Raw genomic sequence first — 16,368 nt, 5'->3', positions numbered from 1 at the left:
AGACTGACGGAATTCGTCATTTGCGAAACAAAAAAAAACAAAAACACAAAAAAAAAACAGTACAAGAAAAAAATTGAGCCTATAAATCGTAATGAATGGAGAAAGAAAGGAGAGACGCTCGCGGAAGTCGATGTGCACCGAATAAGCTGTCCGTGTGTCTGACCCTGTCACTCAAACCTGAACCCTTACCAAAAACGAACCATCGAGCACCGGCTCGTCTTTCGCCCGTATTAGCTTTTAGAAGTATTTATAAACGTGTCATAGTTTCGCTTTTAACGTAATGTATTTTGGTCTGCACGAATCTAAGACATAAAATGGGTAATTTTTGTCTAAATTTAATTAAAGAGGTCTATGCTTTTATCTTCATCTGTTTTCTCTTATCTCCCTTCATACTGCCCTCTTATATATATATATATATATATATATATATATATATATATATATATATATATATATATATATATATAATAGAAAGAAAATTAAAACTGTAAGTTAAACTTTACAATCAAATTTATTGTTCAACTGAATACTACAAAAAACAATTCACAAAGTCCTTAATCAGCGGAGTTTCAAAGAATGCTATTCTTGTTATTCTTCTCATCAGAAGACATAAAGAAATCAGCAAATTATATTTGTAGCAATGCTAGAATTTGCTAGTTAAGGCATTACGTGAAATCGCAATTTATTGTAGTTACAGGTAAAAGCTTGGATCTCTTTAATTCATATATCTATCTATCTATCTATCTATCTATCTATATATATATATATATATATATATATATATATATATATATATATATATATATATGATTGTTGAGCTGGATTAAATCCGACGATATGAAATAAAATGGAGGTGGAAGGACCTGGATACTCAACGTTTCGCCGGATTTATGCGGGCTTCTTCAATGACCATCCCTCTTGAAGAAGCCCGCATAAATCGGGCGAAACGTTGAGTATATATATATATATATATATATATATATATATATATATATATATATATATATATATATATATATATATAATGATTCTTGTGGGGTACAAAATTTTAATATTGCAAATATTATTAACATAAAGTTACATTGCGTTTTAGTCATGGTTGAAAAAAAACCAGGAAAACTATTAAAATAAACAAATTAGTTCAACGGTTAAAAAGTGTTATGTTGTTGCAAATGCGCGTGCTGCTTTCAATTTGGAAACCTTAATCCCTTCCTCCCGAAAAGATGTTTTAACCCCTCTCATCATAATAATTTACAATATTAAGTGTAGTTGCGGAGCTACGTGGGTTGAACAACATTGAGATTGGATGAAGTGTCCAGCAGCACTTGCTCTTGGAGATTATTCACGTTCGTTGGAATGTCTCTTAGGTTTGAGTGTGATTAACCTTGAGGATCTTCGATAATATAATGTAGTTTTATTTAAATCGCTTCCCTGTTATTTTTTCGTCCATGAATACACAACGTAACTTTATTTTAATAATGTACATATATTTTATTTTTCCTTTTTAAATCCATCGATACAGCTTGGACAAAGCGAGGGCGAAACCAGTCAGTTTATCCCGTATTTTTCTTTCCTAACCTTTCTCTTTTTTATATTGTGTTTTACGCATCTTACTTTTAATCATGTGTAATACAAGTCTTCTTTTTATGATTGCAATATATATATATGATTAAATAAGCATCTTCTTTCAATTCATTTACCCTATATTCTCCCCGAGAGTTTAATCACGCATATTCTACCATTAAACCCACCATGGCAGATATGCTATACATCTACCGTCATTATATAAAAAAGCTATGCTCCTGCAATATCACAGAGATTATCCCTCCCCCAAACAGTCTCAATATTTCATCTCTCACTGCACAATTATTTCATTCCTAATATAACTATCGCTAGATGTATGTATATATATATATATACATATATATATATATATATATATATATATATATATATATATATATATATATATATATATATATATACACTAACTGTACTCGGACACGGTTTTCTGTGACCTAGACCTAGACGGTTAAACGAAAAAAATAAGGAAGTACATGCTTCTTATATTATTAATGTCACATACTTTCCGATACACCATACTTTTTCTTGTTCTATATCCTGTGTAGTTATAAATATTGTCTAGAAAATCTAATTTTTCGCTGCTGTGCTCAAACCACTCTGTCGATATTTTCCAAATTTCTCATCATCAGAAATAAAAAATCTCAAGAAACAAAAAAAGGTTAAACCCAGAACCCCAACTCCCAAGGTAAACATCAACTACCACGTCTCTTTCGCTTACATCAGGGGTCTACGTTCTAACAATCCAGTGGTTCAAATCCAATTGCATGGGACTAATCCTAACCTATTGTTCCTGTACGCAACTGGCATTGAACCAACTCTTCTATATAAGCTCGCGATTAAAGGATGCTCAAACTTGACATTAAAATCTGAATCCCGAAACTGTCATGGGCATGGAATGTAACTTTCCCTGTGGTAGGGACATCTCAAATGAAGATCCTAATCTGCCTTATATGGACTTCAAAGTTGCACTTGCTTACAGTAAAGCCTCCATATTTGCTCTTTATCGACCCAATAACAGTGGAGTAACTATCATTGAGAAAATTGACCAGGTTCTTACCCATCCGTCAGCTAACATTCACGCCTATAGAGACTCCAATGTTCACAATGTTGAATGGCTAGTCCACTTAAGCAAGACGGATAACGAGCGGAGGTTCTGTCATGATTTCTCGATTGCCTATACGCTGACACAAATTGTTCACGAACCCACCCGTGTGTCCGACTCTTACACTATGCAAATCTTTTTTTTACCTTTTTCTTACAACTTATCCATAAATGTGTTCATCCTCCGATTTTGTCTCCATTGGGATCTTCTGATCATTCAATTGTCTCGATTAAGATTTTAAAAAAGTAATATATCTTCAGGCGTACCTCTCCATTGTACTGTATATCGATACTCCATGGTTGACTGGGATAACTTCAGAACATTTATATCAGATATATTTCTGCACCATTTTCAAAAAGAACGTGTCTTTTATGATATCTGACCTGACTGAATGGTAAATTGTCGGTATAGACCGCTTCATATCCTCCAAGAAATTCTAGCAAAAGCCCAACAGCCAGCCGTGGTTCACCTCAGAATGAGCCGATGCTATTTCGCACAGAAATCACTATTTCTATTGCTCCCAACGTAATAGATGTTGTGAACTAAAACTATCTTTAGGACTGCTAGAAACCATTGTAAAAAAGTAATAAAGAATTCAAGAAGTGCGTGTGCTCAGTACGTCAAGTTTAAAGTAGTTATGCAGCAGTTTGGTTCTCATGAGTTTGGGCGAATAACAAACCGCATCCTAAACAGAAGCGTGCCCTCTAATCCTACAATCATCAATGGACTTTGTTACGATAAATAAAAAAGTTGAAAGAAAAGTCTTTTGCGCGAAAGAAAATCTAATCGCGTCTTTCGTTTCTTAAAATTCCTCGAATGTTTAATAAAAATTATATTTCTTCAACAATTTGCGTCGTAATGTTCGCATTTTCTTCATTTTAATGGAATCGTTTACATTTAGTCGTAAGGGCAAAAATGAATAAATTACGAAATTATTATTTTGCATACAATGATATAAACTATGAAGTATCGTTGGTTTTAGGGTCCTAAATTCGCATATGAAGATATAAATGAATGCCGTGAGAAAATGCCTTAGTAAGCATTCAAACCCAACTAAAATGCTAAAGCAACAAATCAAGACGTTGTTGTTGTTGTTTTTTTTAGGATTTTTTACTACGTGAAATGTATGTGTTGAAGCCTACCCAGAAAGAAATTTTCAAGAAATGGAAGAAAATATCTAGCCAATAAACAAAATAAATAGGAGGCTGTCACATATGAAGAATTATGGTTGTCACAGATAACGCTGATAATTCTCGTATAATTACGTAGTTAAACTTCATTAAAAAAAAAACACAATAATTTATTAAATAAAAATTTTGTAGAACGTCATAATTAAAAAGTAATATATAAATAATACGCATATATCTGATTAAATACTCTAGGACAATTTCAAGTCAATCGATAAATTAGATTTTAAGATTACCTATTAGTAACGTACGAACATTTACATTTTTATTTATATAGATAAGAGAGGGAGAGTGAGAGTTTCACCGGGAAGACAGTCATAAACAGGCCGAAGAGGGTCCAGCATAGGAGACTATCATTTGGTTTTGATTATAGAATATGTTTATATGTAGGAGTTCAGCTTTATAGTTGGTATTAAGAAACTTAATTCCGTTTTTATTTAATTTATCTAATGGATGTGAATCAAATTTAATGCAAATCTTAAATTTTTGAATTTTAGAATAGAAACTATGTAATTTATATAATTATAAAACTCAAATGACCTTGTAATGAGTGTTGTAACCACACATCTGGTTTACGACTTCCGGTTGCGCATGTGTACATAAACATAAACCCATAACAGCGTAAACAAATAAACACAAATTGCTACTTTTGCAGAATTTGACCCGCGGACTGAAATATTAGCGCTATTATTTAGAAATTATTATTTAACATGGGAAGGGTGGGGATGTTTTGCAACTATTCTGTATTACAACTATACTGTCGCAATTTTCTTACAAATAACTCAACTTTGACCCGTTGGCAACTATAACAGCATTTTACAACGGCGATTTGCCCACGTTCTTCCTTTTTTTTTTACATAGGCACTTATCAAGGCCGATAGGCCACTCAAGGATAAGGGTTAAAGAGTGTACAGTAGTCAAAAGGACAATATAGTAATCGATAGTAATGGAAGTTCGGTAAATTTGTTAACTTAAGTGGAACAACTCATCAGAAATTGTTCACGTTGGACTTGAAGACAACCATATTATAGACAGCTGGAAAGCAGGAAAAACGGAAGACAATTCCACAGGCGTGCAGTTCTAAGAAAGAAGCTTTGATCATGGAATCTATGTTTAGGTTTAGGTACAGATAAAGAGTGGGGAAAATTATTGATAATGTTTTCAGCTAGTCTAGTGTTTCTTGTGAAAGTTTGGCGAGGGGGGACCATAGATTGAAGCTCAGTTGGACACTTTCCATGAAAATAACGATAAAGCAGAGACAAACTCGCAACATCTCTTCTGTGAGATAGAGGTTGCAGCGACGAGAAAAGGACATCTCCCACCAGGCCACGAAGTCTATTTTGAACCCTATCAAGGCAGGATAAGTCTTTTCTAGCAGCTCCTGCCCATATGTAGCAACGGTATTCCATCCTTGGACGTATCTGGCTCTTATATAGATAGAGAATTGCATCAGCAGTGAGATATCTACTAGATCGATAGAAGGATCCGACCGTTTTTCCAGCGGCCTTTGCAACACATTTGATGTACATATTCCATTTAAGATCAGGAGTAATGATCAAGCCCAGAAGCCTGTCAAAACTTGAGGCCTCCCCAAGACGAGAGCCATTCATTTTAATTGATGCCAGATGGGGATCAGAGCGTTGATGATGTAAAGATAGAAGCTTGGTTTTAGATGCATTAAAAGTAACCAGCCACTCCTTTCCCCATTGTACAACGTGATCAAGATCAGAGGAGATAGAATCGGAGAGAACTTGGCCGTTTACTGTCTTAGATGTGCTACCATAAATGGTAGTGTCGTCAACAAAATTGTCTACGAATGATGTAAGGATGTGATTTGGAAGATCATTAATGTAGATCAGGAAAAGAGTTGGGCCCACGATGGACCCCTGAGGACCACCAGCATTAATACTGTGAGCTTCTGATTTTTGCCCATCAACTACTACTCTTATGAACCTATCAGAGAGAAATGATTTAATAATTGAGAAGACATTTCCAGCTATACCAGAGTTGGAGATCTTGTGTAGTACACCTTTATGCCATACCCTATCAAAGGCCTTTGATATGTCAAGAGCAATTGCCCTAGAAAGGTTGCCTCTATCGAGAGATTCGCTAATCCTATGCGATATAACTGTAAGCACATCTGCTGTAGATCTAGCAGAACGGAAACCATAGTGTGTGTCACTAAGAAGGTTATTTTTGCTGAGATGGTTGATTACTTCTCTATTTAACACATATTCCAGCAACTTACTCATGACGCACAGGAGACTTATTGGCCTGTACTGAGAGGGGGATGAACGATCACCTGAATTCTTAAATACAGGGCATACTGATGAGATTTTCCAGGGTGATGGGAAGCAATTTTCCTTAAGACAACGTTTAAACAATTTTGTAAGTATGGGTGCTAGTTCTGGTTGAAGTTTTTTGAGTACTCTAATTTGAATACCGCATAGTGTGTTTTCTGATACAGGAGAAAATATTGGGGGTTGGCGGCCTTGGTCACAGAGGGTAGAATTGGCTGCAAAGTTCTTGGCAAAGAGTTTGGCTTTGTCTGATGCTGACGAGATTAACTCAGGTCCATTGATGATAGTTGGGATAGAGCACAAGCTTCTGTTCAGGATTCTCTTGGCAATTTGCCAAAACTGGTGGGAACCAAGCCGCTGCTCAGCTACTTTGGACTTTACGGACTGAGCATACAACTCTCTTGCGTTCTTTATTACTTTCTTACAATGGTTGCTGGCAGTCCTGAAAGCGGTTTTAGTTTCCATACATCTATTACGTTGGAAGCAGTGGAAAAAGTGATTTCTGTGCGCAATAGCAGCAGCACATTCTGGAGAAAACCATGGCTGGCTGTTAGGTTTTTGCTGGAACTTTTTCGAGGGTATGAAACGGTCTGTACCTACAATTAACCATTCTGTCAGGTCTGATACTATAGACGACACATCCTTTTTAAACATGGAATGAAGAGGAAGATCCGATATAAATGTACGGAAACTATCCCAGTCAGCCATAGTGTATCGATATACTGAACGATGGAGAGGTACGTCTGAGGACTTATTACATTTCATTTTTATCTTAATTGATACAACTGAGTGGTCGGAAGATCCAAGAGGAAACAGAACGGAAACTGAACATAGTTCAGGGCAAGTTGTGAGAAAAAGGTCTAGGAGACTTGCATACTGGCCGTCATTGTCGGGCACACGGGTGGGTTCCTGAACAATCTGAGTGAGGTCATAAGCAATGGAGAAATCATGACAGAATCTCCGCTCATCATCGGTCTTGTTTGAGTGGGTCAACCATTCCACATTGTGAACATTGAAGTCTCCACATATGTTAGCTGAAGGATATGCTGATAGAACTTGGTCAATTTTCCCAGATATGCTTTTAAAGATAGTAACTCCGCTGTTATGGGGGCGATAGAGAGTAAATATAAATGCCGTAGTGTGAGCTAGTGCTACTCGGAAGCACATATAGGGTAAGTTAGGATCTTTTTACATTTATTCTCCATTTTTTAATAGACCTTTCTTAAAAACATTCACACATTTTCTTCTACACTACCAACATAAATTAATAACCCCCCAAAATGTGTTTTTTTTTTACAAATAGATAATCTATCTATATATATAAAAGCGAAAATATATGTGTGTGTGTTTGTGTGTATGTATGTATGTTTGTGTGTCTGCCAAAAACTTTCGACACACGTGACGAAAATTCAAAAACTCGGAATCATATCAAAGCCCAATCTTTCGCTTGAAAAATATCGAAAAATTGGCCAAAAACGTTAACTTTTTCACCCCGAAATCGACAATTTTCCACATGGGGGGGGTCAACAAAAACAAAACGGGTTTCTCGTAACGATGCCCGATTCTACGCATGCGTCAGATGACGTCATGACCTGATTTACTTTAAATAGTTGAAAAACCAAACACTTTTCATCTCCGTCGCTTTAGCGCAGTTGGTTAGCCTGTTTGTTCATTATCTAAACGTTTTGGGTTCGAATCGTGGTGTGAGATGGGTTTTTTTTTCGATTTTTTAAATTTAAATATTGAACCCTGTATTATTTAAGCCATTTTTCACGTAACGTTCGTTTTCCTAGTTTTTTCTTTTTTTTTTTTTACTTCGCTTATTCTTAGCGACACCTGGGTATCCACCGATTTTTTAAATTTTAATATTGAAACAGGCTTATTTAAGCCATTTTTCACGTGTTCGTTTGCCTTACGTTAGATTTTTTGTGTTTTTTATGTTTTGATTAACCCCCCCCCCGCTTAATTAAAACGTTGTGTTCCTTTCTTACTTCGCTTATAACAATGCTTACATCGTCGTCGACTTTCAAACATCTTTCACTAACTCATTCTGGCTGGCCGACTTTATTTTCAAACTTCGCCTCAGGGCTTCGGGGTCCATCCTACCCCCGGTTTCTTTTTTATTTAACACCACACACATCTACAAACACCCGGGCAACGCCGGGTACCCCCGCTAGTATATACATAAAAGCAAAAATGTATGTATGTATGTATGTATGTTTGGATGTCAGCTAAAAACTTTCGACAGACGTGACGAAAATTCACAAACTCTGTATCACATCAAAGCTCCATCCTTTGCTCAAAAAATATCGAAGAATTGGCCAAAAATGTTAACTTTTTCACCCTGAAATCGACAATTTTGAACACGGGGGGGTCAACAAAAACGGTCCTCTCGTGACAATGACCATTCTACGCATGCGTCAGATGACGTCGTGACCTGATTTACTTTAAATAGTTGAAAAACCGAAGAAATTTCATGTACGTCGCGTATGCTGAGTTGGTTAAGGCCCTGGTTCATTATCGAAACGTTTTGGGTTCGAACCGTGGTGTGAGATGTTTTTTTTTTCGATTTTTTTAAATTTAAATATTGAACCAGTGTGATTGAAGCCATTTTCACGTAACCTTCGTTTTTCTGCTTTTTTTTTTTTACAAAACACCCAAAACACCCGGGTAACCACCGATTTTTTAAATTTAAATATCGAAACAGGCTTATTTAAGCCATTTTTCACATGTTTGTTTTCTGTTTTCATCGTTCGTTTGCCTTACGTTAGTTTTTTTTGTATTCCCCCCCCACTTAAGTGTTAACGTTGTTTTCTTTTTTTACATCGCTTATAACAAACACACCTACGTCGTCGTCGTCGTCGTCGTCGTAACGCTCGACGACTTCCGGCCGCGCACCTGTCAGTTTCGTTCTTAAATAAATTCAAACATATTTCACTAACTCATTCTGGTTGGCCGATTTTATTTTAAAACTCCGCCTCAGGGCTTCGGGTTCGATCCTACCCCTCGGGTTCTTTTTATTTAACACCACACACACCTACAAACACCCGGGCAACGCCGGGTACCCCGCTAGTCAACACAATAAAACGTATTGCTTTACTGTGTACGTTTTAAGAGTCCCAATTTTTTTTCGTGTTTAAATTATCCAAATAAACAATTGTTAATACTTTCTGCTTTTTTTTTACATCCTTCATTTCCACATTGTCTTAATTAGTTTTATTGACCTTATTATTAACATAAATTAAATATTTGACCCGATGGGTCATGAATTTTTGTTTAAAATAAATGAAAAAAGTTACATTTCATTTTCAATTTCTATTTAAAAAGCCATTCTTTACATGGGAAGAGTGTTTTTAACTATTCTGTACTTTCAACTAACAATTTCATTTAAAAAAGATATATCAAAATTTGAATTTCACTTTAAGTATTACGGCATTTGTTCAGTGCACATTTACCTATAAGTATGGCAAACCACTTATAATTCAATGACTGTAAGTTTTTTTTTTTAAACAATTATAAAAAGAACTACTCATAGAAATCTATCTATATTCTTTTTTCATTTTAATATACTTCCATAGAAATGTTTCTGTTATGTCACAAAAACTATTTAGTATTTAGTAGAACGTTTACACTTCCCTTTAATAGCTGAAAATCGAACGTCGTCATTTGTCCTGACTGGGATATACAAGCGACTAGGGACTGTTTGTAAATTTTATATTTCTACAGATGAATTCGATTCAATATGGAACACACCACACACGTACATATGCACACACACAAGTAATTACTTATATATATATATATATATATATATATATATATATATATATATATATATATATAGTAATTTATAAAATATATATGGCGATTAAGCTACACTGAATATTCCGCGTTGCATCCACTCTAGGATTCCTCAGGCTTCTGAGCCTGAGGAATCCTAGAGTGGATGAAACGCCGAATATTCATATTCAGTGTAGCTTAATCGCCATATATATTTTATAAATTACTAACTAGCTCTACCTACGTATTGAGCACTCTTGAAGTAAATACTTAAAGTTTACGCATAAATCTATACTTTCGTATAAATTTATGTGAGTAAATAAAGTAGTTACATATATATATATATATATATATATATATATATATATATATATATATATATATAGGCCAGTATTCAGAAAATACTTCGGATTACGTTCAAAGATAAATAATTATAATAAACTGGACGTCAAAGTCCGGCCCTAAAGAGTGTCATGAGCATGGAATGTATGTCTACATTAGGAACGACATTTTCTGTGTTATGGACAATTTCTATGTTATGGACATTTTCTATGTTAGAGACGATATTTTCTATGTTAGGGGCGACATTTTCTACATTAGGAACGACATTTTCAATGTTAGGGACGACATTTTCTACATCAGGAACGACATTTTATATGTTAGGAACGACATTTCCAAACAACACTAAATGTGTTTTTATGTACTAATTACAGCACAGAATTCACATGTGCTTTTTATCATACCCACAATGACGAAGTTACGATCTTTGAAAAAATTGACTGTTTTTCGTTCTGCCATAGTGATTTTAATATTTTTAATTTGGAGTGACTAAAATAAAACGTATTTTTTATGATTTTTATTCGCTTATGATCTAACGAACATTGTTGGTAAACCTACTCGCGTATCCGATGCTGACAAACATTCTGCAAGTTGTTGATTTTTTTTTTTTACTGGGAACTTATCCTGAATAACGCTTACCAACTCTTTAGACTTTGTTAAATATGATCTCTTAGGCCCCTTTCCATCACATAATATATTAATATCGTCAGGCTTTATGAAAGAGCTTAAATCCATTTACGAATGATTGGTTATTTGTTTGTATTGAGAGTTCCATACTCTTCAAAAAATTCCAACAAAAACTTAACAGCCAGCCTTGATACACCCTAGTAGTACCACAAACACAGCTAATAGAAGTCATTTTTCTATTGCCTACAACAAAATAGATTCTATGAAACGAATCTGCAACTACTGCAAAAGGGTTAAAGAAAATACGAGATGAGTAATCTATTAAATATAGAATGGTTGAGCAGAGGTTTGCAACTTAACTCATCACAAAAATCATAAACTAAAAACGAACTTTATTTTGTGATTTTTCTGACAGCGAATAAAGAAACTATTCTATGTTTTATACAGCTGTGTTAAATGTGTTTTTTCTTGCGAAAAACTGACTGTATAAGAGACGTATCACTATTCCTATGGTCGGTCAAACCCACTGGTTGGATGGGCGCATCTTAAATCTAGCGGTTCTTGTTTCAAATAAAAACCCTCCTATTAATCTACTTCTGCGCTCAACGATGTGGTATAATGGGTCCCGTCTCTTCGCGGATTATTTTAGCGGCTTTCATCTTTTATAACTAAAAATAAATGCGTTTCATTGACGAGCACAAGTGGGTGTTATTTGCCTTCGAGGTGTTTGTGGCGTTGAAAGTATTAAATAACCTGTTTCGAAAGCAGAAATTTTGTACAAAAAAAAAAACGGAGAAAATGTAAGAAGGAAAAGACATTGTTGAATTAGTTGAAAACGATAGGAAGAAAATAGATTATCTTATATATATATACCGGAGTTGCTTAATCATGTTAATGGAGGTTGAGGTAACAAAAAGAGTCCGTTTACAAAAGTGAGCGTCAATGCATATACCGCCCTCTCCCGCCTCTACTTGGGGTACGACATTCAAAGCGCACCTGTGCGCAACGATATACGAGAACCGTCGACACATGCCTCGCTCCGGCCTGAGGAGGAAGGGCCTTTATGCTCCTTTTTTGTATTTTTCTTCTTTCTTTTTTTAGTAATTGTTTACAAAATATACGTGTGTCGGGATAATTTTACTTATTTCTGGGTTATTCTCTTTATCCCTCTCTTTCACACGCACATTTTCTCATACGCAAAATCTTCATTCCCTCTCTCCCTCCCTCTCTCTCTTTATCTCTCTCTCCAACAATTTCTAACAGTCACTGACATTTATTAATCTGACATCATCTTTCTCACAGACACTTTACTTTACTCTTTCCCTCACACACTCTCACATTTTCTCTCCGTCTGTCTCTCTTCATCCTTTTTATGCTTTCTCTCTCACCCCATTTCTCTTTTCCTTTAGTTCTCAAAATTCTCCTCACCGTAATCATATTTCGTATTGTCTCACATTCATATTTATTTTCCAGTTTTTTTTTGTTTCTGTTTATAACTGTCATTCATTTCTCTCCCTCCCTCCCCCTCTCTCTCTCTCTCTCTCTCTCTCTCTCTCTCTCTCTCTGTTGTTATCTACTTCTTTATACATTCTTGTCAAGCGCGATGAAAGGCTCAAGATAAACCCGTGTATATATCAGGTACGCAAGTTTATCTAAAAAATACATGCAGACATATACGAGGGGCGTTCCAAAAGTAATGGCTCCTATTTTTTATTCTGTCCGAATATACCGGAGGGGGTTGAAAATTGCATTGTTATGATGATGAGCTTACGTATTCATGTTCTGAACGTTTTGTCTATTTGCTAAAGATATTGCCATAGTGAGACTCTAAAAGTCAACGTACGTCATGGCCATTCATCAGAAGATGCTTTATTGAATTCCTAGCGAAAGTGCATTGATAATGGTTGTGACTATGTAGAAAAGTAAATTCTGAAGCCCAACTAGTCGCTTGCTTTAATGATAATGTTATAGGGGCGTTGCTTACCCATTGCAGAACGCTTCCAAAAACTATATTGCTCGAGAGCCAAGTACTCAGGGATATGGGATTCTATTAATATCCGACTGAAAAGTAAATCTACATTACGTCCCCACTTTTCTCTGTATCTTGTTTCTTTTTCAATATACATTTAAAATGTATACCCCGTTCCGAGTTGTCTTTAGTGATTCCGATTTAGGTTCACATCAGGTAATACTCTCATCTCTGTAGCTGTGTTTCTTATTTTTTACAGTGGAGTCACCACGATTGAAGACTCGAAGCTAAGGGTTAATGAGTGTACGGTTGTCACCGTGACAACAGCGTAGTAATCATAATGGTTAAAATTCGGTATAATTATTTAGGGGCCGGTTCAACAAGAACATTTTACATTTGACTTGAAGACAACCAGTTGAAAAGCAATCCAGCAGAACAGTGTTCCACAGGCGAGCAGTTCCAAGAAAGAAGCTTTGTTCATGGCATCTGTGTTTAGATTTAAACACAGATAGAGAGTGAAGGAAATTATTGCTATGCAATGTGTTTTTCTGAAGGTTTGGTAAAGGGGCCATAGATTGAAGCTCAGACGAACACTTGCCATGAAAATAACGTTAGAGCAGGGACAAGCTCACAACGTCACTTCTGGTATAAGAGGTTGCAGAGAAAAGAAAATGACGTCACCTACTAGGTTTCGAAGTCGGTCGTAAATTCTGTCAAGAAGAATATGGTGCTCCGAGCAGCTCCTGCCCAGATTTGGTAAGAGTACTCCATCCTAAGACGTTCTCGGTTCTTATTGATGTAGACAACTGCATCGGCAGTAAAGTATCTACTGGGGCGGTAAAATGATCCAAACATTTTTTCCGACGATCTTGGCAAAGGAATGGATGTATATGTTCTATTTCAAATCAAGAGAGAAGGTTAGTCCCCAGAAGATTGTCAAAACAGGGTGCTTCCGCGGGACCTGAACTATTCATTTCTATTTGTGGCCAGGTGGGGATCAGAGCGTTAATGATAGAAAAAGAGAAGCTATGATTTAGATGCAGTAAAACTTAACCAGGCACTCGTTTAGTCATTGCACTACGTGCTCAAAGTCAGAAAAGAGAGAATCGGAGATATATTAGTCACTGGCGGTTTTTGAAGTGTTTCCATGGATGGTAGTGCTGTCTGCATAAATGTCTACGAAAGATCTAAGAATTTGATTGGGAAATAATCGATGAAGATCAGGAAGAGAGTTATGCTTACAATGGAACTCTGAGGTACGCCAGCATTTATACTGTAAGCTTTTGTGTTTCGCTCATTGACTACAACTCTTACAAACCTATCAAATAGAAAGAATTGAATAATTGGAAGAAAATTTCCGACTATTCCGCAGCTGAAAATCTTGAGAAGTAGACTTTTATGCCATACCGTATCAAAAGTCTTTGAAATGTCAGGGGCTCTAGAAAAAAAACTCCCATCAAGAGATTCACTAATCCTGTATGATATAACAGTTAGCACATCAACTTTAAAACTAGCAGAACGGAAACCATATTGCATGTCAATGAGTAGGTTATTTTTGCTGAGGTGGTTGGCCCCTTATCTATCTATCAAAGATTCCGGCAACTTACTTATCATGCACAGGATTGGTCTGTACTGAAATACAGATTACGGATCTCCAGAATTCTTGAATACAGGGCAGACTGATGAAATTTCCCAAGGTGTTAGGAAGGATTTTTCCTAAAGTTAACAGGTAAACAGCTTTGTAAATATTGGCGCTAGTTACGGTTGAAGTTTTTAGGCACTGTGACTGAAATGCCTTCATAGCCAGTTGCATTACTCGAATCAAGGTTTTTGATAAGTGTGGCAACATGATGCACAGATATTTGTATATCGCATAGCGTACTTTCAGTGACAGGATTAAATACGGGGTTACCCGACTCTGATCGTAAAGAATAGAATTAGTTGCAAAGTTCTTGGCTTTGTCAGATGCTGTCGAAATTTCTTCAGGTCTGTTGATGACAGTTGGGATTAAGAATGCGCTATTCGTGCTCATGTTCCTGTTTGTTATTAGCCAAACTCGTGGGAATCAAGCCGATAGTTAGCTTTAGATTTGCCGGACTTTCTTTATTACCATTTTGCAATGATTGCTGGCAATCCTGTAGGCGGCTTTTGTTTCGGTGAAAGCAATCAAAATAATAGCGGAACATTTAGAAGTGAACCACGGCTGACTGTTAGGTTTTTGCTGGAATTTCTTTGAGAGTATGAAGTGGTTTATACCGACAGTTAATTAGTCAGCCAGGTTAGATACTATAAAGGATATGTTAGCTATAGAAATCGATATACAGTACGATGGAGAGGTACGTCCGAGGACTTATTGTATGTTCTCTTTATCTTATCTGAGAAAACTGAGTGATCAGAAGATGTAAGTGGAGATAAAACGAGGGATAAGTACAGTTCTGGGCGAATTCTGGAATACGGTTGAGTTTGTGGATAATCTGTGTAAGGTCATAAGCAATGAAGAAATTAGGACAGAGCCTCCTTTCATTGAAATGGACTAGCCATTCAGAATGGTGAACATTGAAGTCTCGACAAATATGAATGTCAGTCGATGGATAAGCGGAGAGGATGTGATCAATTTTTTCAAGATAATCTCAATGGTAGTAACTCCACTGTTATGAGGGTGATAGAGGGCAAATCTGAACAGGCTGCTATGAATAAGTGCTAATATATATATATATATATATATATATATATATATATATATGCATTATATATATATATATTATATAAATATATATTATATATATATGATATATATTATATATATATTATATATATTATATATATATTTCATATATATTATATATATATATTATATATTATGTATATATATAATATATATATAATATATATCATATATTATATATATATATATTATATATATTATATATTATATATATTATATTATACTATATACTATATATATATTATATATATATGTTATATATATATTATATATATTATATAAATATATATTATATATATTATATATATATATATTATATATATTATATATATATATTATATATATTATATATATATATTATATTATATTATATATATATATTATTGTTGTGGTGGCAACCACTTATTTGCATATGCGAATAACATAACACTATAAATGGCAAGCCTAGGTTGGCCTTGGCGTTTCTTACTCAAATGCCACCGGAAGTGACGCCGAAGAGCATACATGTCCTCCCACCAAGACTCTCTGACTCGACACCGTCATTTGTACGTATTGTAAATATACCTTTTCTTTAATACACTTATTATTGCGTTATCTTGTTGTTTGCGTCTTCATTGTATTTCCTTACTAATTATTGTTCAACCTTGCAACCACAACAGTTGGCGACGAGATATGAAGCGTCAAATATAACAGTTTGACGAAGAACTATTTAACAAAAAAAAAGTACAACGCAAGGGTTGACCATTTTTTAAGGA

The sequence above is a fragment of the Euprymna scolopes genome, chromosome 32 (assembly GCF_053919585.1).
Source record: "Euprymna scolopes isolate OS-2025 chromosome 32, ASM5391958v1, whole genome shotgun sequence".
Classification (NCBI taxonomy): domain Eukaryota; kingdom Metazoa; phylum Mollusca; class Cephalopoda; order Sepiida; family Sepiolidae; genus Euprymna; species Euprymna scolopes.
This window is presented reverse-complemented; position numbering follows the sequence as displayed.